Source organism: Lichenostomus cassidix, chromosome 4 (assembly GCF_008360975.1).
Source record: "Lichenostomus cassidix isolate B80296 chromosome 4, HeHo_3.0, whole genome shotgun sequence".
Classification (NCBI taxonomy): domain Eukaryota; kingdom Metazoa; phylum Chordata; class Aves; order Passeriformes; family Meliphagidae; genus Lichenostomus; species Lichenostomus cassidix.
The window spans coordinates 10,775,915-10,802,906 of record NC_139484.1 but is presented as its reverse complement, the minus strand read 5'-3'; the positions used below and the strand labels follow the sequence as shown (position 1 = coordinate 10,802,906).

The window sequence follows — 26,992 nt, the reverse complement described above, 5'->3', positions numbered from 1 at the left end:
CAGTCTTCTGGCCCAATGGACTGTCATGTTTTCCTCCAACATTTGAAATGCAGTTTGTTTTTATTTTTAACTCTCCTTGCAACGCAGAGTTGGAAACTGATGCTGCTCAAACTTCACCTAAAGAGCTGTTGGACATTTCCCTTTTGGACTCTTTTGGAAAGCTGCAATTTTCCCTTTTAACAAAAAATACTCTGTAGGGAGCAATCCTACGTGTGCAGGGGCAGACTAGATGACTCAATGAAAATATTTTCCTTCTTTAACTTCCGTTGTTCTAGTTCTAGTTTGCTAAGGCATTTTAATCTCAATTTTCATCTAGATGACGGACTCATGAATATGAGAACTCCAAAGAGTAAACATGGATATGATTTTGAAAAGCCTTATCTGTTATTGACCTCTAGATTTGATATAATCAGGAAATAATTTCCTTTTTTAAAAATTTTATTTTTAAATAATTCAAATAAATAGCTGATTTACCTAGAACTTTGGTCCAAAAATCAGTGTTAAAGGGGTTTATTTGGAGCATGCCCTGACATTTGATAAGAACAGACAAAGCCTGAGAGAGAAAATACACATTTGGAAAGGAAAAAATGGCTCTTGGTTAATTTATATTGCAAAACAAATTATCAATTCCTTGTCTTTGATTTGTCTATTTTTCAACATGTTGAAAAAGTGGTAGCTAGATATTTCAGGGAGAGCCTGAGAGCAAGACTTGCACACACTGAACAAAAACACTTGAGTGCTTTGGATAAACCTGTGCTGTACTGACATAGGAAAAGACACTTATCAACGAAGATGTGAATAAATGTAAAATTGTGAATAATTATAAAAATATTAAGCCACCCAAATAATAATTAATCCAGCAAAAAGGGTATGTTTTGTTCAAAGATGTTGTAATTTCCAGAAACTCTTTGGCATAGCAGGTTTCTGATTGTATTTCCTCCATTTCTTTCTTTCATTTTTCCATTCTGTCAATTAAGAAAGCAAGAGGTTGAAGAACAAGCTAAAGAGAACTAAAAATCTAAAGAGCTAAAGATCTAAACAACAGCAACAAAAAAATTAAAATAACTTGTCTCTCTTAAAAATATTTGTTTTGAAATAAGAGGAAACATCTGAAAATGCTTGAACAACCTGTATGGGATGACGCTATCTGAATAATGTAATTAACCCGACTGTTGCTGATGCAGTCTTCATTCAGATAAAGTCAATTTAGTTATTTCTAGAGATATCACTGGCCAGATTAAGTTTGAACTAAATAATGACACAAGCACAACTATTTCTACCCGATAACTTTAGAGTTACTTTTAACAGTAACATGGTGCAGGAGACATGGAAAAATAAGGAAAAAGGAACTTGTAGTAAAGGCACCATGGAGTCCTTACAAGAGTAGGACTCAGCAGCAAAAAAGGAACTGATTTGAAAGAACTAGAAGCAGGGAATACAAAGGGAGCAGCAAGAAAGATTAGATGTTAATTGGACCTCAGCAAAAAAATAGTTTGATTCTCTGAATTCGTAAAAATATACCTGTATCTGTATCAGGATGATGTCAAGAGAGAAGCTTGGTGCAATTCAATTTGTTTTAATTAAAACATATAAAAATGAAAATACAACGTAAGCTTTAAACTTTAAAGTCAAAGAGTTAGGAAAAACTGTGGCCCTTTTTGGTTATGTGGATTTTTTGGTAAGTTTATTTCTCTACTTGTGTGTGTGGTTTTGGTGTGTTTTTCCCCTGGAGATTTTCTGCCACAGCATAAAGAGGAGAGTGTGCTCAGAGGAACATTTGATGATCTGGCTGCTTGAGTCCATGTGATAGTACTAGAACTACTCAATTATTCTTTCAAACGTTTCTGGAAACTGAGGGTCTTAGTTTGTACTCGTGTTTGATAATCCCTTTGCCCACAAAACAGTGCAGAGGCTGATGGAAAAAGAAACTGGAGCTAAGGCTCGGTGGTTTGCCTGGCCTCTCCTGTATTCATTTGCCACAGGGAGGCAGCCTTCTCTTCAAGGGTGTGCCTTCTCTGCTGCTCTCCAAAATATTGATGAGCATGGTCCCTTGGTGTTCTAAAACTCATCGAGTTTGTGTCCTCATCTCTTTGGTGTCACAGGGATACAAATTTGGCAATGAGAGACTGGATTAAAATGCTGATATCCTTATGAAAATACACTTTTCCTGTTCCTGAAATCGACAATCCCTCTCCCTCCAAAAAACACCAAAATCCCAACACTGCCCCCCAAAAAACCTGCCTACCATCATGAAGAGAAAAATTTGTGTATTCTGGAGGAAAGCTATCCCAGTTGATTACTTAAGCTAAAATTTAAAAGATATAGGCAAATAAAAAAAAATTCATGTACATAAAATGGGTTTATTTCAGTAGTTTTGGTGTTTATAGTCCATATTGTGAATATATTCAGAGGCAGAAAGACAATCTTTAAAATCTTTTTATCTTTATTTGAAATGCAAACTAAAATTAATCATAGGGACCTTAATATGTAGTTTGGAATATTGACTGTTGTAGGAGGCTTGCTTAAATTTCTTGTTTTATTTGTTCTTTTAATTCTTTCTTCTTCAAAGGTATTGTGAGAAAATAGTCTAATGTCTGTCTCCTAATCCATGTGAAATGATGCAATTCAATTTACAGCTGGTGTAATACTTATATATTTCCAGGAAGTTGTTTTAGAGGCAATTTTGTCAGCTGTTGCTCAGCCTTTTGCATTGCTTTAGTGAAAAAAATTAGCTAAGATTCTTTACTATGTTAACTTTTTATTGTTGCATTTGAAGTTCTATTCTTTTTCCTCTCCTGAGGAAAAAAGATTAAACCTAATTTTGGTTGCAAAGCTCTGTGAGGAGATTGAAGTAGTGCATTCAGATGTAAAACTGTAAGGTTCTTACCTTTTACTATATTTAAAAATGAAAGTGATATTTTTCAAACTTTATCAATATTCAAAATCCAGTATTGCAAAACTATCACAGTAGTCACTGTAGGGCTGGAGTATAGAAGTAGGAGCATGGATGGGAAACATCGTTTTCAATTTTGTGGTTATTTTAGCACAAGCTAAGTTAAAGACGACCCCATGGTGTATAAGTGAAGAGAAAAACCCTTGTTTTATACTATCGTCATTATGGTGCACAGAGAGTTGAAGAAAATGTTAATTCTATGAAGGTGGGAAATAAAGTGTTTGGGAAATAATCCATAAAGTGTCAACACAGCACTGAGGTTGATGTTGACTTTTTAAGATCAACTCTGAGTGTTCCCTTGCTTTTTTTTTTTTTTTAATTGACATCTTAATTGAAAAAATAGATGGTTTCAAAATCATTAAATACTTATGGTGTGTATAAAAGGATTCACAATCATACCCAGCTGAAAGTTCCCAGCAGAGGGCTCTTCTCTTCCCTTGTTTTCCTAGAACATAGTGAAATTTCCACTAACAAAGCTGTTTAACTTAAATGGATGCTTCTGGAGCCCTGAAAGTTTGGCTCATTTTTAGAGGGTGTCATTGATAAGTTTTAGTACATCCTTGTAATTTCTACCTTGTAGTATTGGGTCCTTGAAAAAAGCTAACAAATTAAGTCATATGTGGCTGGAACAAAGATGGATATTTTCAAATTAAAAAATGCAAAAGCAAATTTTTGGGTTTGGAACAACAGCAATCTCCTATCAGACAATTGTGGCTTTGGTTTTTTACAAAGATAGGGGTTCACAGTCAGTGGGAGCTGTAGGTTGTCAGCTTTTCAGAACCCAGTGAGTGGATATTCAGGAGGTGTTAGTATTCACAATTGGGACCAGATTTCAGAGTAACTCAGCTCTTGTTTAGGTATCTGTATATATTTCTGGGTTTCCAAGAACTTAGTGTGTTGAGGGTGGTGAGAGCTTCCAGCTGCAGATCATTTCTGGAAATCTGACCTTTATTCCAGGATTTAAATGTGTTCTGTTTGCTTCAACAAGTCTGGCTTCATGCATCTATAAATAGATGATATTAGAGATAATATTTTTTAAAAATAGCCCTCACTTTTTCATGAGGAGTTATTACAAATTACTTTTAGAAATAAAAATAGAACTTGTTCCTTCTTGTGCCATGTGCTGTGATAACACACTTTCTGCAAAGAGCCAAAATCATTCAGCATAAGGTCCTACACTAGGAAGAGCTGCAAAGCCATGACTGAACCTCTGGAGATTTTTCCAAGTCTCCTGAGGACACCTCATCTGGCAGGAGCAAACTTTCTGTTCTGGCAGAGATACTGAATGGGAAGGAAAGGATCAAAAACTAGATTGTAATGGAGCACACCTATCAGAGACTACCCAGAAGTAGTTCATGAAGATGTGATCTGCAAACCAGGGCACAGTGGGGTTACACAGTGAGGCAGATGTTGGTGCTTACAGAACAGGTGAAGTTTGACATCAGGTTGTAGCCCCATGAAATACTCTGAACATCCATAGCTTAACTGAATACCCCAGACTGTTCTTTTGCAGAAACGAAGCAAGTAGGATAACTTATGTGGTTGATTTGACCTCATATTTATTTTAATTAATTTTCATAATCCTTTCATTTTTTCCTCCTACATGTCTAATATTTTTATCCCTCTTTATTTAATTTCTTTAATTGTATAATTTCCTTCTTTCTTTAAAACAAAATACAAGGCTAATTTTCTTTTCAGGTGTTACAAAAAGATTTAGTTAGAGAGAATGTCTTAAAATTCAGTGCTCATTATTATTCAATCAGAAGAGACCTATTTTCAAGGGAACTTACACTGTTACAGCCTGAATTTACAGAGCTGGTCTTTGTACATCAGCCTCTTGATCGAGTCAATTGTTTTGGTTGATACTCTGTCAAAAATGTTGATTTTTTTCACTACTAAAGTATCCAGGAACAAATAAGAGCTATGTAGGGTTTAGCAAAAATCCCAACAACTCCTACAACTTCATTGTTCAGTGATTTTTCAGGTCAACAGTCACAGATATCACAAGTGACCATCTGGGATTTGGCCACAGCTGCTCATGTATAACATCTGTATTATGTACAGAGATGTCAACTGCCTTAGCTATAGACCATTTTAAATACTACTGGCTCTGTCTGCACATCTGCCTTTAAGAAAATGCTTCTGGGTTCTCTACTACTGTATTTACTTCTCTTACTCTAGATTAAGTATCGTTTATTGTTTCCAGCTCTTGTTTTAAAATTTTTCAGACTGACTCTGTCTTTGATTTCCTTCCAGCAAACGTATTTGATTTCATTCCCAGGTCACATGTGCAAATGAATCACACCAAGTTCAGATATCTATTATCATTTATTGTTGGATGATGTTCTAGAAGCCTCTGTTCTTTGTCCACATCCAAAAAATGGTGAAAGAATATTTTATTGGTTGTAGTTGCAGGTCCTTATTTTTTTTTCACAAGTATGGCATGTATTATCTATTTCAGTGTGTGATATGATTGCAGGGATCTGATAGGCATGGAGGTTAAAGGCTGGAGTGTTCTGGAAGGTTGCTTAGTGTTCTTTGTTACAATTCCAGTTTGTTTCATATTTTACAGATGAAGTTAAGACAGTAATACCGAAGTGTTTTAACACTCACTCAGGAGACTTGTATCTCAGTTAGAACAGTTACAAGCTGTAATATTAAACGAAAAGAATGCTGTATTACTATGATGTGGGGAATACATAAAAAAAAAAAAGAAGTCTGTGCCTGTTATAATATTTTCCTCCTTGTAATATTTAACTAAAAAAAATTAGCCTGTTCTGTAACTCCAATAAACAAAGTTGCATTGGAATAAATACCACCCCTCCCCCAATGTTTCCATTGTGTTTTGGGTACAATAAGCGATAGGTTTTGCAGCTAGCAAAATATTTGTAAATTTTCAAGCACTGCTGGCTGAAGTTCTTTGATTTGATTAGACTACAGCGTATCTGCTCTATCTTACCATCAGAGTAAATTCTTATCAACTATTTATAGTCTCCTCTATTATTGTCCAAACAGGGTGTGGCCCTCAACTGGAAAGGGGATGCAAGTCATCCTTGTTATGTAGGTTATATTTTTTCTTTTTTTTATTTAAAAAAAAATAACAAACGATTATTTTTCTAACTCTCCCTAATATTTGCTTAGTTTTGCAAACTGTGGGCACAGAAAAGAGGTGGTTCAAATAACTGCTGAGAACGTATTTAAGTTTTAACCAAATGTATTTTCTTCAGGCACTCTCACTTTTATTTGCACCGGAAAGGCTGTACCAGGAAACCTGGGATTCAACAACCACAGACACCAACCTTACAACTGCTGTCACCTTAGTTGTCACTTTAGCCCATTTTGTCTTTGGTAGATCGGGAGAGGTGGGAAAAGCGGTACCATGGGAGCAGCATGGAAAATTGTCTCAGCCCTTTGCCTCAGGAGGTGAGCTGGGCGAGAGCGCTGGTGAAAGAGGCGCGTTGTGGCGGCCAGGGCTCCGCGCGGCGTTATCTGGCTGCAGCTTTTGTCAGTGCAAATGCTCACTTTGGATCTTCCCAAGGGACATCAATAGCCTTGTATGGGGCTTGCTAAATGAACCAGAGAGAGCAGGGGAGGAATCAAATCAAGTGAAATAATCTCGGTGACTGCTGTGAACTCCTAATAGGGATATAAACAAGAAACAGTTTGTATGAGCTGTCATGTGGAGGTGGAAATGTCTTATCTCTACATGCTAGCAATGGCTGGGGCATTTAATGTTTAAGATGAAACAATTCCTGATGATTTACAGGGTCAGAAAACTGAGCTCATTTTATTTCTTCCTCTTACTTTTGTTTTTCTTTGTGTTTTGGTATTTGATTGTTGTTGTTTTTTTTTTAACAGGGAAATGTTTAGTAGTTCGCATCTGACTTCACATGGAGATGTTTTAAACAGCCTCCAAAATTTGTAGTGTTATGACTTAATTCAGACAGAAATGAAATTCTTGGTGAAAAGGCCTGGGGTATGTTCATTGCCATAATGATGTGAGGAGTACAGGAGGAATATACTCAGGGCTTTCAAATAATTATCTGTATTTTTTTCCAGTTCTCCTACTGTTCCTCATCTCCTCCCTCTACCTCCCCCAGTGATGCCACTGCAATTGTAGTGGGTTCTTTGTTTATAATAAAAATAGTGCAAAGAAACCCTTGATCTTTGCATTCCAAGAATGTCAGTCTGACTTCCTGAGGTTATTTCTCAGTCCTTGCAAATATTTTTCTAGGAGGTTTTTGAGCAGTTCAGTCCACTTAAGAATCTGAGGAAAGCATGTTAGTACCACATGCGTAAATCTAGGAAAACTTAAATTTGTTGAAAATGGGAAAAATATGAAGAATGTTTTCTAAGGATATGGGTGATTATATATGTGTGTACATATATAAGGTGTATTGAAGCCTGTATGATTCATTTATGACTTCAACCTTTTTTATGTGCTGTAACACTTTAAATAAGGGATAAAGTGAGATAACATTGGCAAGCAGAAAGTGTTTTTTCATGGCATGATTGTTTAAAGCTTTGTATTATCATTTTTGGTGCACAGTAATACCCTGCAGTTAGAGGTTTTTAAATGTGAGAACACTTTTTTGTAATTTTTTCCAGTGTCCTAAACATAGAATTTTGCCTTCTGCCATCACCTGTCAAAAGCTGGTTCTGTGCAGGTCTCTAATTTAAACTCCTGGGTGAGCTGCAGAGGAGAAAAATGAGGCTGCACTTCAATTGATATGGGAAGCAATCCGGATCCCAGTTCCAGTTTTTCACTTCCATTGCTTGAGTATTTAAATACTTTGAGTCCATTATTGCAGTTAGTATTTCCAGGACCAAGTGGTCCAGTTGGAAGTTCAAAGGGCTAGTGCATGTCTGGAAGGAGACAGTGTATGCTTTTTTCCTCCCCCCATTTTATGACTAGATGAAAAAAACCCAGGAAAAATAATTTTTTTTTTTTTTTAATCCCGTGAAAGAGAAAAAAAGGTACATGATTCGACGTGAAATAAACAGTTCTTTTAAGATGATAGTTTTGGTTTGGAGAATTTCTTGCATACAACATATTTTCGGCTCCATTTTTGAAGAAAGTATTGGATATAAATTAATCTTTCATTTTGAAAACGTGGAAATGAAAGAGTCTGGGTTTTTAATTCATAGATTTTCAGCTCTGAGGCCATTATCTTGGTTCAGCTCATGTTTGTGGAGTTACCCTCAACTCCAAAGAGTATTGTGGCTGGGTCTGTGCATATTTGCCCAACCTGAGTGATTCTGTGGCCTGCATGTCACCCCAAATAGGCCCTTGTCACAGGTGGGCTGCTTGTGGTGGCAGGGCTGGAGTGAAAATGGCCAGGTCCTGAGAGGGTGGCCATGGCCCCTCTGTCCAGGGAGTGAGAGCTGGCAAAGAACAGAACAGCTGAGCTTTTTGTGACATAGCGAGAATTACTTATTATGGCTCCTGTGCATGCTTGCTCGTATTGTTCCTTGGAGAATTGCTTCCATGGCTCTTGGTTTTGTTCTCGTCTTAACATTTCCCTGCTCTTTTCTGCTGCGGGGATGAACTTCTGCTTCTCTGGGTGCCTTACTGCACTGATGCTTAGAATGCCCTTTTCCTGACTCCAGTCCTGCTTCAGGCTGGCACTTTTCTTCTAAGATATTTAGAACTTGGTATTTCCAACTAAACTCCTATGTTCTTGAAGTTTTTATTATTTTTCAGTGCAGGGTGGCCTACTGCTGTTCATTCTGCACTCTTGAAATTTAGGAACAAATCCTCTCTTTTCCCACATAAGATTTATTTCTTTTAATTTCCACTGAAATAAAATTTTCCTTATTCTGCATTGCAGATTCTGCTTTTCCAGGGAGGAAGCTAGCACTGTTTCTCTTATATACAGCTCTCTTGTAAGGTAGGCTTGTTCATTCCTGTCAGACTGTTCTGAATTTTACATGTAAGACACGTCAGCTGGGATAGGTAAATGTTAGTTATAGAAGAGTGAATAAAAAGCTGGGATAGGTTTCAATTTCCTCTTTCATCTATGTGAAATGATTGAGGATCCCTTCACTTTAAAGAGGAGAGATGTTATTTTAAAAATGTGAATTGCAGCCTTCATCTCACATGGATCACTTCCCACTGAGAGGAAGTGGCAGAAGCCACTTTGTAATGAAGACAAGAGTTGGCCAAAGCAAATTATTCATTGTGTAATTTTGAAAGAAAAAAAGAATGTTTTTACATTAGTGGTTGCATTGTGCAGTGACACTGAAGGGAGTTGCAAACTCTGTGGTGTCTGCAGAGGGATGCTGCTTGTATGGTTGTTTTAATTTCTTGTTCCAATGTCACAGAAGGCAAATGGGTACAGAAAGCACATTGAAATCTGTAAGATGTCTGTGATCCTTGCCCAGAAGATCTTATGGACTCCTTTTTAATACATGATATTTTAGCACCAACAATTTATTCTAGGAATCTTCTCCTCTTGGGCTGTGTTATTTGCTAATAGCATTGTGTTAAGAGAGTTGAATTCCCTGGAATTAACAGTTAGTTGATAAACCAGAGAAAGCCCATTTCTATTATTATGTATACCACCACTGACTGTCTCCTGATACTGACTGATTTAATTTCAAGCATTTAAAAAAAATAATTTGCAATCTCCTCTATTTTACTTTTGGACACTTTTTTTATGCCTTAGAATGGTCAGCCCAGCCCTCTTGAGATCACAAAGACTTCTGTAATGCCTACAAGACTTTAAGAATGACAGCTACAAAACACAGAATGTTGGTAGCTGTGGTAATAATGCAGTTTATCTTTTGCAGTGTGCTTTTTAGTACAGGATGTTATAGAAGGTAGAGAGACTCAGAAATTTGAAGAAGGATGTAAGGACCAAGCAACCCGAATTGTTGAGTTGGATATATTTTTAACAGGAGTACTTGAAGGATGTCCTAACTATATAAAGCTTGGTGAAGGAAGAGGATGCAGGTTATTTTAGTTTTCAAATGACATTTTTGACAGGGGAGAAAAAAGTATTCCATGCCTTATAAAAATAACACAGATTTAGGAAGAATGTGTACTGAGATGAACAAAATCCATTTGGGATGAAAAAGATTGGGCCAATGTATGCATTTGAATCTTCTGCTCTGCTTTGGAATATGCATCAGTTCTGAAAAGTGACTCATGCCAAGGTAAGTGGAATATAGCAAATAGCTCAAAATACTCAGCTATGACATTAGAATACTGTGTGGGACTTCCCAGCCAGCCTCTTCCCTATCTGAGTGAGATCATGGATAATTCAAGTAGTGTAATCATGCTGACTTGGCAGAAACAAGTACTGTGTAATTCTCACTACATTCTTATGCATAGAGAAAATTCCATTGGAAGCACTCATATAGGCAGCTAAATGACACCAGCCTGAGTTTGCTTATTAAAATCGTAAAAGCTAGTAAGAAAGGATCATAAGCTGGATGGAATTTTAGAGCCCATGTTTAAAACGTGAAATCCAGGCCCTTCCTCAAGAACCAACAGCTAGATGTATTCAGGTGTCTTTCCAGCTCTCTGGATAGACCTGTGGTTTCCAAATTTTTAAAAATACTTCTTTGTGACAAGAGAATTTCTGATACATAGCCTTTCAGATTCTAGGATCCTTCTTCATATTCTCCTTTGGTTTTGATTCCTGTGACTTTCTTAGCAAACAAACATGAGTGCTGGAACATTCACTGAGAAGGCTGATTGAAAAGAAGCTGCACAAATTAGCAGCCAGTTTGGATTTTGAGTTTGTAGTGAAGGGAATCAGAATGGGAAACACAATTTTGAATATGGTCTTTCTTCAGAGGAAAAAAGGCAGAAGCAAAACATACAAACTCAGTATTCAAAAAGAGCTTGATTTCTGGATATTTATTGTTCACTAAGATTTGATTGTAAATTGCCAGTAAACCAAGTAACTTTCATAAAACCTATTTGATGAATAAATTTAAATAATGAGTGCATTAGGGAAGATCCTTTAGATTACAGCTTCAAATGATAAAAAGGATCAGCCGTATGTTCTTAAAGAACTGCTCTGGTTTGTTACTCTCTTGGTGATTAGTTTATGGAAATTTCAGTATTGAAAAACAAATGTTCTTTTTCAACATACAATGAGAATTATTCAACCCTAAAAATTTTGTTCTCAATCTTTCAGTCTTTGTTCATTTGTTTTTGCATTTGATGAGATTGCAGCATTATTTGCAATGGTTGCCACCAATTTTTAATGTTGGAATTTGCTTTCAAAACGTGATAACTTGATAACTAAGCAAGGCACTGATCTAAAGTAGTTGGTTTTCACTCAGTATATTTCTGCTGCTTGAGACTGACTTATTTATGAGTCTTCAGTAAAAAAATAATCGCTGCATGTATTAAGTTTTCTGCTTATACCACTGATATGTACAGGAAACAAAGAAAATCCTGTAATGTTCTCCATGTTTCTACGACCCCAGCCATTTGTTATGGGCATCTAGGAAGATTAAGTTCCGACAATTGCAGCACGTTTAAATTTCTGGAAGCAGTGTGCCCATCAGATGCTTTCTGCTTCTACAATGATGCAAAGTAGCCATATGCCTAGTTAACCATCTAATTAGGCTTTGCATCACTGAAGCAATAGAAAAGGCCCAGAGTGTTTATTGTTCAAATCTCCAACATTAATTCACCAGATTCACTTGTCAGCCTAGGAATTAGAGGGGAGCCAAAATGAAAGGCCTGCTGTTCAATACTTTGAAGAAGTGTCGTTAACAATCTCTGATATCCCTCAATATTTTTTTTAACTTATTTTTATTTTGTAAAATATCACAGAAACAAAGCTTCCAGGGTTCTGGCTTGAATGATGGAAGCAATGTTTACAACATGCCTTCAAAACCTGAGTTTTTCAGATTCCATTGCCATTTTGTTGGCAGGTAATAAGAGAAATGCAAGTAATGAGCTGGGCATTTTGCTTTTTGTTTGGAAACCCTTTCTGTGTGGAAATTCCACTGACAAGTCTTCCATTATATTGGCTGGTTCTGTTACTACCCTACCACTATCAGTATTCTTCAATCCTAAAAGGACAGCATGAATTATCATATGATTGTATGAAACATTGTCTGATAATTTGGCAAAAATAACTTCTTTTTTGTGTGTTTCCTGACAAAGAGATTTTGCCTGTTTAGGAGGCAAAAGGGAGGCAAAAAAGCAGTACAAGCAAAGGTAATAAGATCTACTGGGAGGTGGTATTTTCTCCTTTAAACCTGTCCCTAGTAGGTAAAGAAATGAATATAGGAAGATAAATTATTTTTCTATTATTAGCTACTTTCACTCTTTTTCTGAGTCCTTGAATTTGACCATCAAATTCTAAACCCATGCAAAATCACCACTGATTGAATATTTATGAATGTTTATTTTTTTCAAAATGTATAAATTAAAAAATACTAGCTTTATACAGGTGGTCCCATAAAGCTTGTTTGTTTAACTGAGTCCAGTTGTGTTTAATCTGAAATAGTAACCAGTAAAATGAAAGCATTTGTGCTTGGGATATTTATGAAAAGAATTGAGTAATGAAACCAGGAAGGGCCAGGGAGACTGTGAGAAAAACTGTGATCCAATATATTGATTACAGATCTTTTCTTGATGATCATTGAAATTTTTCCAAAAACATGGATGTGAAACAACAGTATATTTAGGGGTAAGTGAGTTGGAAAGAATGACCTTCATGAACGAACATGTGGATTTCTTGTAAGGTCTTTTCTGTCTCTAACTTCTACAATCTGTGCTCCCAAAAAGACAGACTTAATATCAGTTTTTTAATAGTGATTTTCCCGTTCAGACTCTCTTTTCTTTTCAGATATTGCAAAACCCACAATACATTCTGTAGTGCAGAATTTCTCCTTGCATCCTTCACATCCTGAATCTTTTTAGTCAAAGGCTTTGGACAATGAGTGAAGTGACCAACGTTTGTTTTGGCAGCTAAAACTGCTTGCTACATCTGTCATTCATCTCTTGGAAACCCCTGAAATACAAAAATGAAGACGATGCTTAAAAGAAGTGATGTGTGAAAAACCCTTTGTCTATGCAGCATTTGCTGCAGCAACCTTTTTCTAGGCACATTTTTCTTGGCTTTCTGTCTGGTTCTAAGGTTGATAAAGGAGTCAAAGCCACTGCTCTATTTCAGGCTAGAAAGCCAACAGTAAAGAAAGCATGAATGTCCACCCATGACTGAGTACATGTCTTCACCTCATATTGGAAATTTGTTCCTGAAGCATCTAAAATTGATGCTTTCTTGGTCTTCAAGTTAATGATTACTGCAGTAACTGGTAAAATAAATGCAGGATGATCTGATAATAATAACATACTTATGTTATTAGGGATGTCTTATGGCTTATTTTGGCAGGGGACCAGCACAATAAAAATGTTAGTTTCTATGTTTGCAGAGAGCATTTCAGATCACATGGATGGGGAGGGGTTGAATTCAAAGAATTTTACAGGTGTTAATCTTACAGAAATAGGAGAGAGTAGAAAAGATTTGTTTGTGATCAAGACTTGAAACCTATTGAAATGAGTATCAGAGCATCATGGGATCAGACACTCTTCAACTGAGCTGACGTTGAGGAATATTTAAATTAATGTCTGCTCTTGTGTCCAACTCATTCTTTTTATAGGTCTCTTACTTGAATAACTTCCATTTTGTAGTGTAAATCTGTTGTTTGTTGAACTCTGCAGCTCTAAATGGCAGAATGAGTTATCAGTCTCAAATGGAGGCAGGTCTCTGCCATCCCCTGGCCACAGAGCAGTCCCTTTGTGCTGCTCTGCAGTGTCACAGATGCTGCAGCCTGGAGGGCGGATGAGTAAATTTCTTCTGCTTTCAGAGCACATCAAAGGACAATGGCTGAATGGAAGATTAACTATGAAAACATGAAACGTCTTTGATGGGACACATTGCGTTAGTCTGTGCCCATGGTGTGGAGTGCTCTGCTGCTCGATGCTCTAAACAGATGGGCAGCTTGGTTACAAGAAGAATATTTGTATTTTTTGTGAAATTGTCTTATTGCTAACGCTGTCCTTAAATTCTGGAAACACATTGAGGATGATACTCAACAGTTCTGCCTTCAATTCCTGCCTTCACAGGTATTTCTGATACAGAGCACCTGAGCACAGCTTTGGCTGGGTCCCATTTCTCCTGTTATAAATTTGATTTCTCCCTCCTATAAAAATATGCTTGTGTATCCCTTTGGGGTCCAGAATTTTCTTTAAAAACAAGTTAAGTTTAGGAAATTAATTCAGTCTGACATCGCTCTGTCACTCCTGTGTTGTTTGGCTGCTCTGTGCCTGCATGTCTTTGGTATGCCTTTAGTTGTTGCTAATGGCAATGTGCAGGATAATCTTCCGTACTGGACCTAAAAAAAGCTTCCCAAGTGTGCAGGACTGTTAGAAGGAGATTATTGTCTACTTCCCACTGCACATTTCCCTGAAGCTTCCATTTATTTATTTATTTATTTAATCTTCTGTTGCTGCCACACGCGCTAATGGATTTCTGTACAGGAAGCACGGAATCTTTCAAAAGATTGGATTCAGCACTTTTGCAAGGCCTGTAGTCCATTAAGCTGAGGAGCTAGTCGAATCAAAAAGGCTGCACAGCCTCTAGTTTCAGTTTTGAAAGCAGTGGCCCCCAGGAATGAAATGTTATAAAAGACGACGGAGCTAACCTTTTATTTTTCTACCTTGGACTGAGTTCTATTTAGCAGCAACATGAAATTTCTATCAGGTTCCCTCCATACGGTCCTTTCAAGGCTCCAATAAAGGAATGAATGCCAGAGCAGAGCCTTTACCCATTCAGATTTCAGCTCTGTTAGCTTTCAATACCAGAAATGTATTTAAAAGTGGGTAAGGTTTGTTAACTCTAATATACCACTGTCACTCATCCTGCTCCAAAAGAATCAAACTATATGTGTGTTGGGATTTGCAATTCAAATTAAACCATTTTACTTCATGAAAATGGGCTACTGTGGAAGAAAAAAAGGCTGTATAAAGGATCACATTAACCTACAGCAATAATATTATAACAGCACTGTTCGTGATACTATAGTTAGAACTGTGCCAACTGGTTAATTTATGAGCCTTCTCCTTCCCTTTCTGAAATGCCCAGCTGCTTTTCCCCCAGCTTTACAAACTTCTGATGAAAAAGCACTGGAATAAAAGTGCGCTGCTTGTAAGAAAACAAAATTCTATAGACTCAGCTATCAGGTTTGTTTCAAAATGGTTGTGAGGGTCTATGTCCTTTACTTATTTATTTTTAAAGAGAAATACAACACCATTTATTTTTTTCTTATACCTTACATATGCATGATCACATTGCCATACTTTTAAATTACTTAATTTCCTGAGGAACTTTGCTGTTTAGCTTATTGCCTTGTTGTACGGGCTGAAAAGGAGCAGTGAGGGCATATTTCAAAAGTTAGTAAAGACAGACTTAAAGAAAACAGAAGGTTTTATCTGTCTTGCAGAAATGGTCGCTAGTGATTGAAGAATTTATTGATAAAGTGTCTGGGCTGCATCTCGTGGGAAAGAAGTTGTCAGAAAAGTTCTCTGCTGTTAATTCTTCACGTTAGCTAGAGTGGTTATAGTGTCACTCACGAAAATGACCCAAAACCTGCTCTGATTCTGCTGAAATGCTTTTAAAGGGCTGCTTCTGTATCAATGCTCATATTGGCTTTTGTGGGAGTTTTTGGGTGTGCACTTACATGTGTGTGTTTCCCTCACTGGCACAAGGAAACGTGAGATCATGCCAACACTTGTGGGCACTTTTCAAGGAAATTACTCTTCCAGTTTCATCCTCAAGCGTACCTTTGCCAAAATATTTCAGGATGTACGTCATGAACTGCTCCCCAAACAGTATTTAATGTATTTTATTTGTATTTTATATGTGTATACGAGCATGTATCTAAAGAAATTAAAATACTCACACATGTAATTAGACATTTATACTCCGCACATGTTTAAGAAATTGGGTAGATACAAGTACACCTACTGTGTAAATGTATTAATAGACGTCTATATATGTGTACTGATATTTTTGGAAATATTTGGGTGCATGTGTGTTTCTGTAGCTATATTTTGCCAGTAGTTCACCCTGTAAAATGTGGGGAGTAAAAGGTTGAAGTCCAGGGCTAAGGATCTCTGAGTAACTCCTGTTACTACTCCTGTCTTCCAGTTTGTGACTGAAGTCACTGAGCACTGATTTAACTCCTATGGGCAACAGAAAATGCTCTTTATGGGGCCTTGTTAATGTTGTCTTCAAGTTTTTGAATCTCACTTTTTCACAGAAGGATTGAAAAAAAAAAAAAAAAGAAAAGAGGATTTAGCAGTCCCTGTATTATGGAAAAAACATTAGGTCATTGTCTGTGAGGGATATTTTGAATGCACGTATTACCGTGAGCACATCAGTTCAGGATCTGGGAACACTGAGTTCCTGGAACTGTGAATGCTGTCTGTCCTCACAGCAATGCAGGCTCAGAGCTGCTGCTTAGGGAAGAGCCAAAGGGCTCCAGTGGTGGACAGAGCTACACTCCCCCTGCTTATCCATCCACCCTTGGTGAACGATAAGCTGGGCCAACAGTAACACATGATGTCGTCCCAGTTTCTCTGGCTACTTCCACAGGATTTGTTTTCTGCTCCTGAAGCCAACCAGCCCAGCCTAGTTTGTATCAGTCCAGCAAAGTCCCCCTCACAGGAGAGAGGCACTGCATCCAACATACCCCTGGGAAAGTGTTCCTCGCTCAGGCTGGCTGTTGAGTTGGTGGTTTCTTGAGCATGTGCTCAAAAGGGTTAGAGTGTAAATGCTAGGTGAATCTCATCTTTAGAAATGTCCAGCTATCTGCTTCATTCATATTCCTCTCTTTCTCCACCCCAGCCTGATCTCCTCATTAACTGTTAAGCCAGATTCCCTAGAAGTCAAAATCTTTGTCCGTGTGTATATTTGTCATTGTCCAGAACCTTCAGGATCTGCTGGAGAATTCAGTTACATTTGGCAAGAGCTCATGGTTTAGAAGTTTTAAATGACTGGATGCAGGGTGAAAAGAACAGTATCTGGTGAGGATGTGGACTCCAAATGAATTCTTCCACCAAGAGAAGGAAGGAAATCCTGGCTTCTCATGGTGGAAGCAGTCGTAAGGTATCTGTCTGCCTGGCTCATCAGCACACTGCAATTATGAGCAACTGCAACTTGCCCATCTGATAAAATACTGGGAGGACTGACTGGAAGAGGAGGGAAGCTGTAGGGAACAAGAGACAGGAGAAAAAGACAGAAGATGAAAATCTAGAGGAAAGCAGGCTTCCAGAGCCTGGCTGCTAAAAATGTGCTGTTGGTTTTATATTCTGGAGGGTGTGAAAGGCTTTTTTCTTAGGTAGCAGAGATCTGCTATAGAGGTAAGGATTGTAAACTTTGAGCATGGTTGCAAATTAGAATCCTGAATCCAAATGTTGAGTGCCTTGGTGGCCTAGGGGAGGTGTGCAGTGAAGGTGTCTCAGAAAGTGAATGTGTTTAAGTGAGGACATGCTTCAAGATAGTTAAAAGGTGCACAAGACAAAAATAGAGAAGATTATGTCCAGTTCTAATGACCCTCTGAGATTTAGGCACCTTGCTCAGGAGGAAGCCCTGTGACTTGTGTGGGTGCATATCCACCAAGTATTTCTGAAAATACCTTTTCTTGCAAAGAACAGAACAGAAATTATTGCTTTCTTTTAAAGGAAAAGGACGGAATGTATGAGGTAGTGTTCATATGTTTTATGCAATGATGGGGATTACAGGCATAGTCTTGGAACTGGAACTGAGGCTGTCCCTTTCTTAGTAAGTGACATTACTACTAGACTTTAGAAGCATAGTCTCTGGCATGTTTTTTTTTTTTTCTGTGTCAGTGAGACTCATATTTTACAGGAAAACACAGCAGTGATTCAACAAAAAGGGTGAAGGATGCCCTTTCTGCAGTCTGGTAGTTAGATCATTCTCATGGGTGGTGGCAGCTGTAAAAGAAAACAACTTGGGTTCCCCACACGGTAAGTGCCTGACAATTAAATTCTTGCATGAAAGCACAGCTTAACAACCTAAAGCAAAGCAGTTGTTACAGCTATGTTTTGCAAGGAGCTTTATCCTCTTGACTAGACACGTGGCTTTATATATTTACAGATTAAGTGTATCTATGAGATCAACCCTTTGAGGAGTGACAGTTTCATTTCTATTTTCTAAATCCTGATTAATTTAATGCAAGCTAGATCTGCTTGACTTTGTGAGTACCACAGCCGTTGTCAGACATTGATGATCTGTAGCTGTGCAACACACAGCAGAGAAATGGTGAAGATCCTCAATTTATATTGGTGCAATCAAACTGACAGAGAGCAACAGCCAAAGGTTCCCCTTTTTGCTGTGTCCTCTGTGCCTCTGAGCACATTACCAGAGCATTAGCTCAGTTCTCACAGCTCTGCTTCCTGAGCTGAGATGCTCATGAGGTTTTACTCTAGTTACCAAGGTATTTGCAAAGAAAAAGAAATTGCACCTGAAAATGTTAATGTGCAATCTGATTGCCAAACATGTGTGCATTTTAAAATATATTCATTTGGCTTGCTCTGCCTACCATTCCCAGGCTGTGGCTCTGCTTTCCTCCATATGGTATTTAAACTGTGCTTCCCACAGCAGATTACTCCCAGCACACCCCACGGAAGGGTACATAAGGATGAGATGTGCATGATCTAATGGAGATCCATCATCGTTGAATAATTAATCTAAATTATTAGGGATTATACTCCCTACGTATTGAGCAAATGGTCCTTTTCAGAGCTGTGTTGTTACATGTTTTTTCATTAGATTTCAATTTTCAAATCTTTAAATATTTGTTAGTGGAGTTATGGATCCTGTGGAGCAAGTTCAAACCTACTGGCAATAGCTGTCTTGTGACTGAGTATTTTATAATCAAGAGGACAGAAAACCTTAGGTTCAGTCATAGAAGTGAAGAAGCAAATTGAGTCAGCCAGGTCCTAATACATCCGAGTGGTTCTGCCCTGCTGTGCTATGATTGATTTTACCATTCCTTATGCAGCTTCAGCCCAGCAGATTTATTATTTTGCACAGACAAAAATTGTTTGTTTTTCTAGGTAAAGGACCATTATAAGAGGCACCATTGAAAGTCTGCCCAAAGCTCCCTTTCTTGCAGAAAATGACTCAGTTGAGCCTTAAATTCAGTGGTTCTTTTCTGCAACACATCTGAGGCTTTTATATCCTTTAGAATATGAATATTAAATAGAGGTTACCATCATTTGGCAAATGCCACTAATTTTTAACAATTTTATGAAACTGGTCTCTAAGACTATAAATTAATAATGGACAAAATAACAGGCTCTGGACTTGGTAGCTTTTACATAATATCCATGTAAGTAAACACAACATTTGTCTGAAAACACTACCTTTGGACCTGAATAATGTATGCAACACTTTTAGATTCTAGCATGATGCTGGAAGGAGTAACCAGGGACCGAGGGTTATGTGATTTGCCTTGTGGCTGGTTTACATCTGGGTGTTCTTCTAAACCTGATAAACCCTTTATTCTGCTGGAAGTTGGAAATGATTAAGTTGAAGACAACAAAGTTTCAGGCAAACAAGCCAGGAATTTGGGCAATCTCAAGCCAGCAGCCTGGACATTGATGATGTGGGACTGAGCTCTACCATGGCTCTCAGGAGCAGCTCCAGGTCAGTGTTTTAAGAGGTACATGGATGACACAATCATACTCCTCATTGTGTATTTCTTTATTTCACCTTCATTTCTAGTTGGGTGACATTGGCACCTTTCCTTCACAGAACAAATGCTCAGGTTCATGAATGTAACACATTTTAACTTTGAACTTATATGGTTGTATAATGAGAACATAACTAATGCATGCTCTTCCATGAGGATATAGGAAATAAAAGGTAAGAAAAAAAAAAGACTGTTTGTTTGCTATCTTGAAATGAGAAAATAAGGCAAATTAATGTCTCTGCATAATTCCATGAGTTTTTCATCTAAAATAATGTATAGATTATTATAAATATAACAAAAAGTCAGACTTATGTGAATAAAGCTTAACAGCTGTTGAGAAAAACCTGACAAACAAAGGCTTTGGCTTTGCTGCATTTACACAGGGCCAACAATGTGGTAGAGTTGCCTGATTGAACCAAACAGGACTTCTCAGATCTATAAAGTTGTTTATATTAATATATTATGTTGCAATATCCATATTTTGTTATTAATTTGTCAATACTTTTTCTTTTGTTTCTAATTTTTTTAAGAAAAGAAGAGGTCAAACTGTTGCAATAATTATGGTTAACTTAAAGCAAAAAATGCTCATCAAAATACTTTCTCATCTGAAATAAGACGAGGAGTCGTGCGCAAGGGTTTTGTTCAAGTATGCATTCAAATTTGGGACAGAATATGAGCTTGTAAACAGGAAATTCTCTCTTGCAGATTGCAGTGCCAAACACATCTTGATACATACAGAAACAATCATAAAATGCTTTTTGTTGACAGAACTATTATTGCTCTAATAGAAAGAATAAATTTTGGAAGGGCTGACTGCAAGTTACTGGGGAGAACATCAGGCAAGCAACCTCATGAACATTTTAGTTTATTGGGAGCCTTTAGTTTGGTGGGTGCATACTTGAGGTATAAATTTTTACAGTGATCATCAGTTTTGCTCTATATGCAGCAGAGGGAACTACTGTCACTATGAAGAAATGGACAGAAAGTAAATGTATGTGGTAATAAAACCACAGAAAGTAGGAAAAAGGATTTGAGGCTAATGTAAGTACATGAGCTGATTGAAGTCAAAATTATACTTTGAGTGAGGTTGATGCTTTTTTAGTGATACTTAAATAATGCTTTGGAATCAATGGCTGAAACAGAATCTGGTTCAGGTAATTCACAAATATCTAAAGAGCTAAAGGTCTTGGAAGGAGTTTTCACCTTTTACTTTCTTTAACAAGCATTAGTGTATTCAACTGGGAGGTTTTCTTCTGTCATTGTTTATTCTTTCTTGGCCTAAAACTTATGCCAAAGCAAGATTTTCATGCCAGATAGTGTTAATATTTACCCTACTGAACAGCTCTTTCTTTCAAATAAGGTAATTTCCATGTGTGCTGCCCAGCAGGACGTTTCAGATGAAGAATTGATATGATGTTGGGTATTTAATTTGGAGGTTCACATAACAGGTTTGCTACCCATGCAGTTTTGTTATTATCTGGAAGAAAAGTTTTGACATCTGTAATTGTCCACCCACCACCGAAAGAGTCAGACATGCTTTATAATTATATGGAGAAACCTTATGGGCTCAGCTGCAAAACTGACTGTCCAAAGCAAATAATAGAGACTTGGCTGCAGAACACTTTCCTCTCCTCAAAAAAAACCATGATTGGAGAGAAAAGAATAAGACTCCTGTATAAAAAAGTGCTGTGGCATTTAATGGAAAATGATAAGCTTTCCACATGAATTATGTACCAGCCTATAAAAATGAACAGGAAAAGGTATTCTGCTTCTCCAATTCTATATGACAATTAAAAAGTTATTTAGAACAGATACTTCCTTTTTAATTCTGTGGATTTTTACAGCAATTATTTTAGAATTCTAGTAAATTATCTATTCCTAAGGGTTACTTCATAACAAATTTCAAAGGACTTACACTTTATTCTTTCTGATGAAATTCGAAAAGGTTTTTCCACATGAACGTACAGGCTGTGGTTGGAAGGCCTGCTTTCTTGAAAATAAAAGGGAAACATTGATTTCAGGGGGAGGCAGTGATTTTGGTGGTCTCTGTACATGAATTTCAAGTTTCTCAGTCAGTATTGCCGCTGCTCTGTTGGGACCTCAGGGAGAAATTAAATGAGAGAGGCTTGAGTTGTTCCATGGGACTGTGGGGCAATGCTGTGTTTGGTTTTGTCAGTGTAGCTTCTATGAGGAGATTCAGAAATCAGTGATAGTAGATTTTGGACCACTACCTTTAAGTTGTAACTTTGTAGATTCCTGTAATATATAATGGAATAGGAAGGAACTTTTAGGGCAGTCATATGATGATATAATATACAATAAGGTTATGAAATGATATTATAAATGACGTTGTAAATGTTCTTGTAACATTCTTAATAGCGTGGGGTCTGAACATGTGTATGTTTATTGCTAAATCCAATACTTGCTGGTAGAAGGCACAGGGGAGAAGAAAGCTTATTTTCTCTTAGAAAGCAATACATTTTTATCTGCTTTTTGGGGGTCAAAATGCAATTTTAATTAGAATTTGCTGGCAACTTCCTCTGCTGCTTGTCTGTATCCCTCAACTGAGCACTGTTGTCATTCATGACAACAATTTTCTGTTCTTCTTTTTACCTAAGTTTGTCAGCTAATATCTTGTGAAGGTGATTTTCCTTTCTGGTGGCTTTGCAGATCTAGCATTTCTTGATTGTAAGACTAGTTTTACTCAGCACACAGTAGCTGTACTCTGTGAAAAATTTGCTTTGGTAATTCCAACATGTGTAGTTACATATGGTAATTGGAGCTTGTAGAAATTTATACAAGGGAATAAGTGTAAGTCTGTGTCTGGAGCTGAGGGTACATTAGTCCGTATAAAACCTCAGCTGAATAAAGACAAAGTTTCCAACTTTGTAAACTAAATAAGCACTTCTCTGAGTCCCAGTTTCCCACAGTTTTTATTGTGTATACATAGCAGTATGTCTCAGACAGTTTGTCATGTGGAGGGAGGCTTCATGTGATGGGTTAGTTCATCACATGATACATATTTGCATGTTCTTTTTTCCATTTTTTAGGCTTAGATTGAGACACTTGCAAACTGAGCTTTTGGAAAAGAGCATCACTGACAATATTCATATAAATTAACTCCATTAAAAAAGCAACATTTTGTGGTGGTTCAGTGACTGTTGCCAGTCATACAGCTGGCTGTCTAGAAAACCCTTAGCAATAGCCAAGCATCATTTCTGACAGATCAGTGAGGTTTGAGACTCCTTGGAAACTCACAGGAATTGGTTTGATGGAGGGATTTTCCACATCTGACTCTCTGGAGTATCTGTACTTTCAAAGATAAGGGTTTCACTTCACAGCCTGCCAGGCAGGGACGTGTGCTGCGCTTCTCTCTTCAGAGGAAGGAGCACAACTTGCTCCCTGACTTTAGTGAAACCTGCCAGAGCCCAGGCAGCATCTTTGCTGGATTCAGTGGCCTCTTGTGTCACTGTCATGCTTCTTAATACAGGAGTCAGTGCGGGTTTCAATTAGAGCAAACATTTTCCTTGCAGCTGACCTGCCTCAGGCTGCAACTGGAAATTGTTGCCTCCAAACCTATAAGCATTTACATGAAAACTTAACTTTTTTTTTGATTTTGTGAAGAAACCCAAAACCAAAATACATGGAGTACACAAAGCCAGTTTGCCAATTCTTGCTAAAGGAATTCTGCTCTCCTCCATTCCCTCTTGTTGAGGCAGGGCGTGAGAAAGGAGGCTTGTCATTTTAAAAGACTTCTGACAGAAGTTTGCTTGGTGAAAAGTCATCACAAAGAGCTTTTATTGCATTCAGAGGCAAAGATTTATGTCAGAATAAGTCCGTACAGGATAAATCCCTGTATCCTGACATAACGGTTTGGAAATAAGGAAATAAAGTTCAATTCTCTCCGTCAGAGGCTAGGCACTGAAAGCAGGGAACAGTGTTCTGTCCAAGAGAAACCTGAACAAAGGTTTCAAGATATTGGTGGGTTTTGGTACTTTACCTCATAACCCTCCTATTATAATGGTGTCATAAATGCAGAGCCTGGCTGATAATGTCTAAAATGGGGGCCCATGGAGCACCCCATTTCCTGGAGGACAGCATCTCTTTTTTCCCAATGGTCCCTATCCCCTAGTTTCCACTACAAACGAGTCTTGGATGAAGGGTTAAGGGAGTGAGGTATCCTGTTCTCTACCATTCTTGCAGCCTTGGTTCAGCAAAACCTTTGGCCTGTGGTGTGCACCGTGAAGAACAGCAGAGCTGCTGCTTGGAGACAGCCACAGCCACTGGTCACAGCTGGAATCTTGACTATTTGGAGTTTCATCCCAGCTTTATACTTGGCATTCTGCAGGAACTCAAGGAATTCACATAAGAAATGTAGTGTAATGTAAAAGTAATGCTTTAACCTGATGCATAAATGTGTGTAATGTTCCAGTGATCTGTAGCATGGAGGAAGATCTGGGAATCAGAGAGGATTGGAGGCTGAACCATAGTCAGTATTGTCATACTGTGGTAGGCAAGGAGCCTTGTCCTCAGAAGTATTTTGAAAAATAACTTGTGAGCAATCATTGCCATGGTCATCAGTGATAGTATTGTGTCCATGTTTTAGTGACCTAATTTGGGAAAAAGGAAAAAAAGGAAAAGAAGTAAATGAGAGAATAAGAGAGAGAATTGCAAGAATAGCAACAGGTATAAGAGGTTTGGAAAGCGTGATCTACATGGAACAACTAAAGGAAAACTTTAGCAAAGTATTTTAAGGAATAGCCTGCAGGCTGTGGGCCAGGCAAAACTTGCCAGAATAATTCATACAGCTTCTGTCAGCTCTTGCTGACCTGCTTTCTGAGCCATTAACTCAAGGACAAGACCCCGGCTGTGTGCCCACCTTCCCAATTTTTTTCAGTGCAATGTTGGGGGACCTGCAAGGCAGTCATTTGGTGAGCTGTGTATGGACGTGTTGGAAGATGTTCCTGCCATGGATCCTCTAATGTGGAGGAAGGACCTGCATGGTTTACCCTCAGGTGGCTGTGTGGAGCCTGGGAGGTTGTTCTGGGACAGATGACACTTCTGGATTACACAAACATTTGCAGCGTATTGCAGAGTGATATTTAGTCCTCCTTTGGAGCAAGGGAAAGCTATTCTGTAATTGTCCTGAGATCCCCAACTGATAATGTTTTCTTATATTCTCTTTCACGTATTAGGAAATATAGTGTGAAATGGGGGGGAAAAAAAGGAGTGAAGCACATGGAGAGTGAAAGTGGGAAGGATATAAGTGGTATGGTCAGACTCCACAAGCTTTGTGAAATATTGTTAATAAGTTCTTTTTGCTAACTCCCTCTTATCAGCAAATTCTGCACTGGTGTGACCCTACCTTGAATCCTGTGTGTGGTTTTGGACACCACAACATAAAAAAGACATTAAGCTACTAGAGACCATCCAAAAGAGGGCCATGAGTGTGATGGAGGGTCTGGAGGAGAAGTTTATGAGGAGCCGCTGAAGTCACTTGATTTGTTGATCCTGGAGAAGAGGATACTGCAGGGAGACCTCATTGCAGTCTTAAACGTCCTCCCAAGTGGAAGCAGAGGGGCAGGTACAGACCTCTGGCTGTCATGACCAGGGACAGAACTCAAGGAAATGGCATAAAGCGAACCAGGGAGGGTTAGGCTGGATATCAGGAAAAGGTTTGTCACCCAGAGGGTGGTTGGGCACTGGAACAGGCTCCCCTGGGAAGTGGTTGCAGAACCAGCCTGACAATTCAAGAAATGTTTGGACAATGCTCTCAGGCACAGCATGTGACTCTTGGGATGGTGCTAAGCAGGACTATGAGCTGGACTTGATGACCCTTGTGGGTCACTTCCAACTCAGGATATTCTCTGATTCTATGATTCTTCCAAATGCACGGGCATGTCAGATGCAAGCTAAATATCAATTCAACTGTGCTAGCACTCGCATAAAATGTCACACATCTTGGCTGGGAGATACCTGGCTGAATGGAGTGGGAGCAAAGCCTTCTTGAAATGCAGGAACAGTTATTTCTCTTTATCCAGACCTTGTTCTATTTAGTGTTGAGTTCTTTCCCTTGCTCTTTTTTTCCCTCCGGTGTTATTTCTAAATACTGATGAGACAACGCAGGGTCCAACAAGGATTCACTTAAGGCATTTTAAAACTCCCTAAATTAAAATATTTTGGTAGAAGTCATAGGTCAGATTGCTCTTATTCTAGTGAGAGGTCTTGCTAGTACCTCTGTGCAACTGTGCAGTTTGGAGATCTCTGTGTTGGTTCTTTTCTAATTAAATAGTGAGCTGCTGCCTGTTTTCTGGCCTTCGAGCCTTTTACTACCTGAATCTGGAGAACAGGCTGTAAAACATTAAATATGGGAAAGCTGGGAAATGTAACACGCTATAAATGTATGAAGGTAGGAGCTCAAATATGTGTGGACATAAAGATTTTATTTCTTTACATAAGGTTTAAATGAAGAGTCTGCAGTATAAATCTCTGCTTTCAAAGTGAGCTATCGCTTTTCAGCGAGAAAGAAGGCAAGAATGACTGTTAAGAAATAAAATATTACACTTTTAGGAAGCACCAAGGCAAGCCTTATAAGACCATCTATATATGCAAGTAAATGAAGACCCCTAACCTGCCCCCCAAATATATCATAGGACTTTATTTTTCTAATCTTCAGCCTGGAATTGTATAGTTTTGCCTTTTTTTATTTGGTGAATAAGACATGCAAAGGTCACCATTATGCAATGAAACTGTCAGGAGACAGCTGGGAGGTCTTCATTTAATGCCCATTATGCCCCATATTTGATATCTGTATCAGGCTCCTAATGGGTGGTAGGCGGGGGTGGAGGATGATGGTAGTTTGGAGGAAACAAGCTGCAGCAGCCCCCTGGAAATCACTGGGGAGGACAGGGTGGGTGTGATGCTTTTATAAGCAGAATAACCTAAAAGTATTCCTTAAAACCCAATGTATTTATAAGCAGAATTTCTGAATGCACTGAGAAAACTGTTTTAACATAAATGAAAACTGAGAAATCCTAAATATTTTAGATCTTCAGGCCAAATTTTATTTGATTTTTCTCAAGCTTTTGACACAGCTGGATCAATCAGATTACTGACTTTTTAAACAGAACTCTCAATTATGATCTATGTGATTTCTGAAAGTAATTTTTCTCAGCTGGCTATTGAAACAGTGGCATCAGCAGCGCTCACCAATATGACTGCTCTGAGTATTTGTTGTGTAGGTGGACCTTAAAGGAGGTCTGGTTCTTTCTAAACCTGGAACAA

At 38.1% G+C, this 26,992-nt stretch overlaps 1 long non-coding RNA gene across 1 annotated transcript in view; it reads left to right on the top strand.

The window, feature by feature from the left end:
• The first annotated feature begins 8,782 nt into the window (after nucleotides 1-8,782).
• LOC146437842 (uncharacterized) overlaps nucleotides 8,783-26,992 on the top strand; it is a 37,963-nt gene continuing 19,753 nt past the window's right edge. The window contains exon 1 of the long non-coding RNA XR_014851987.1: nucleotides 8,783-8,844. This is a non-coding gene — a long non-coding RNA (uncharacterized LOC146437842). The remainder of the gene's footprint in view (nucleotides 8,845-26,992) is intronic.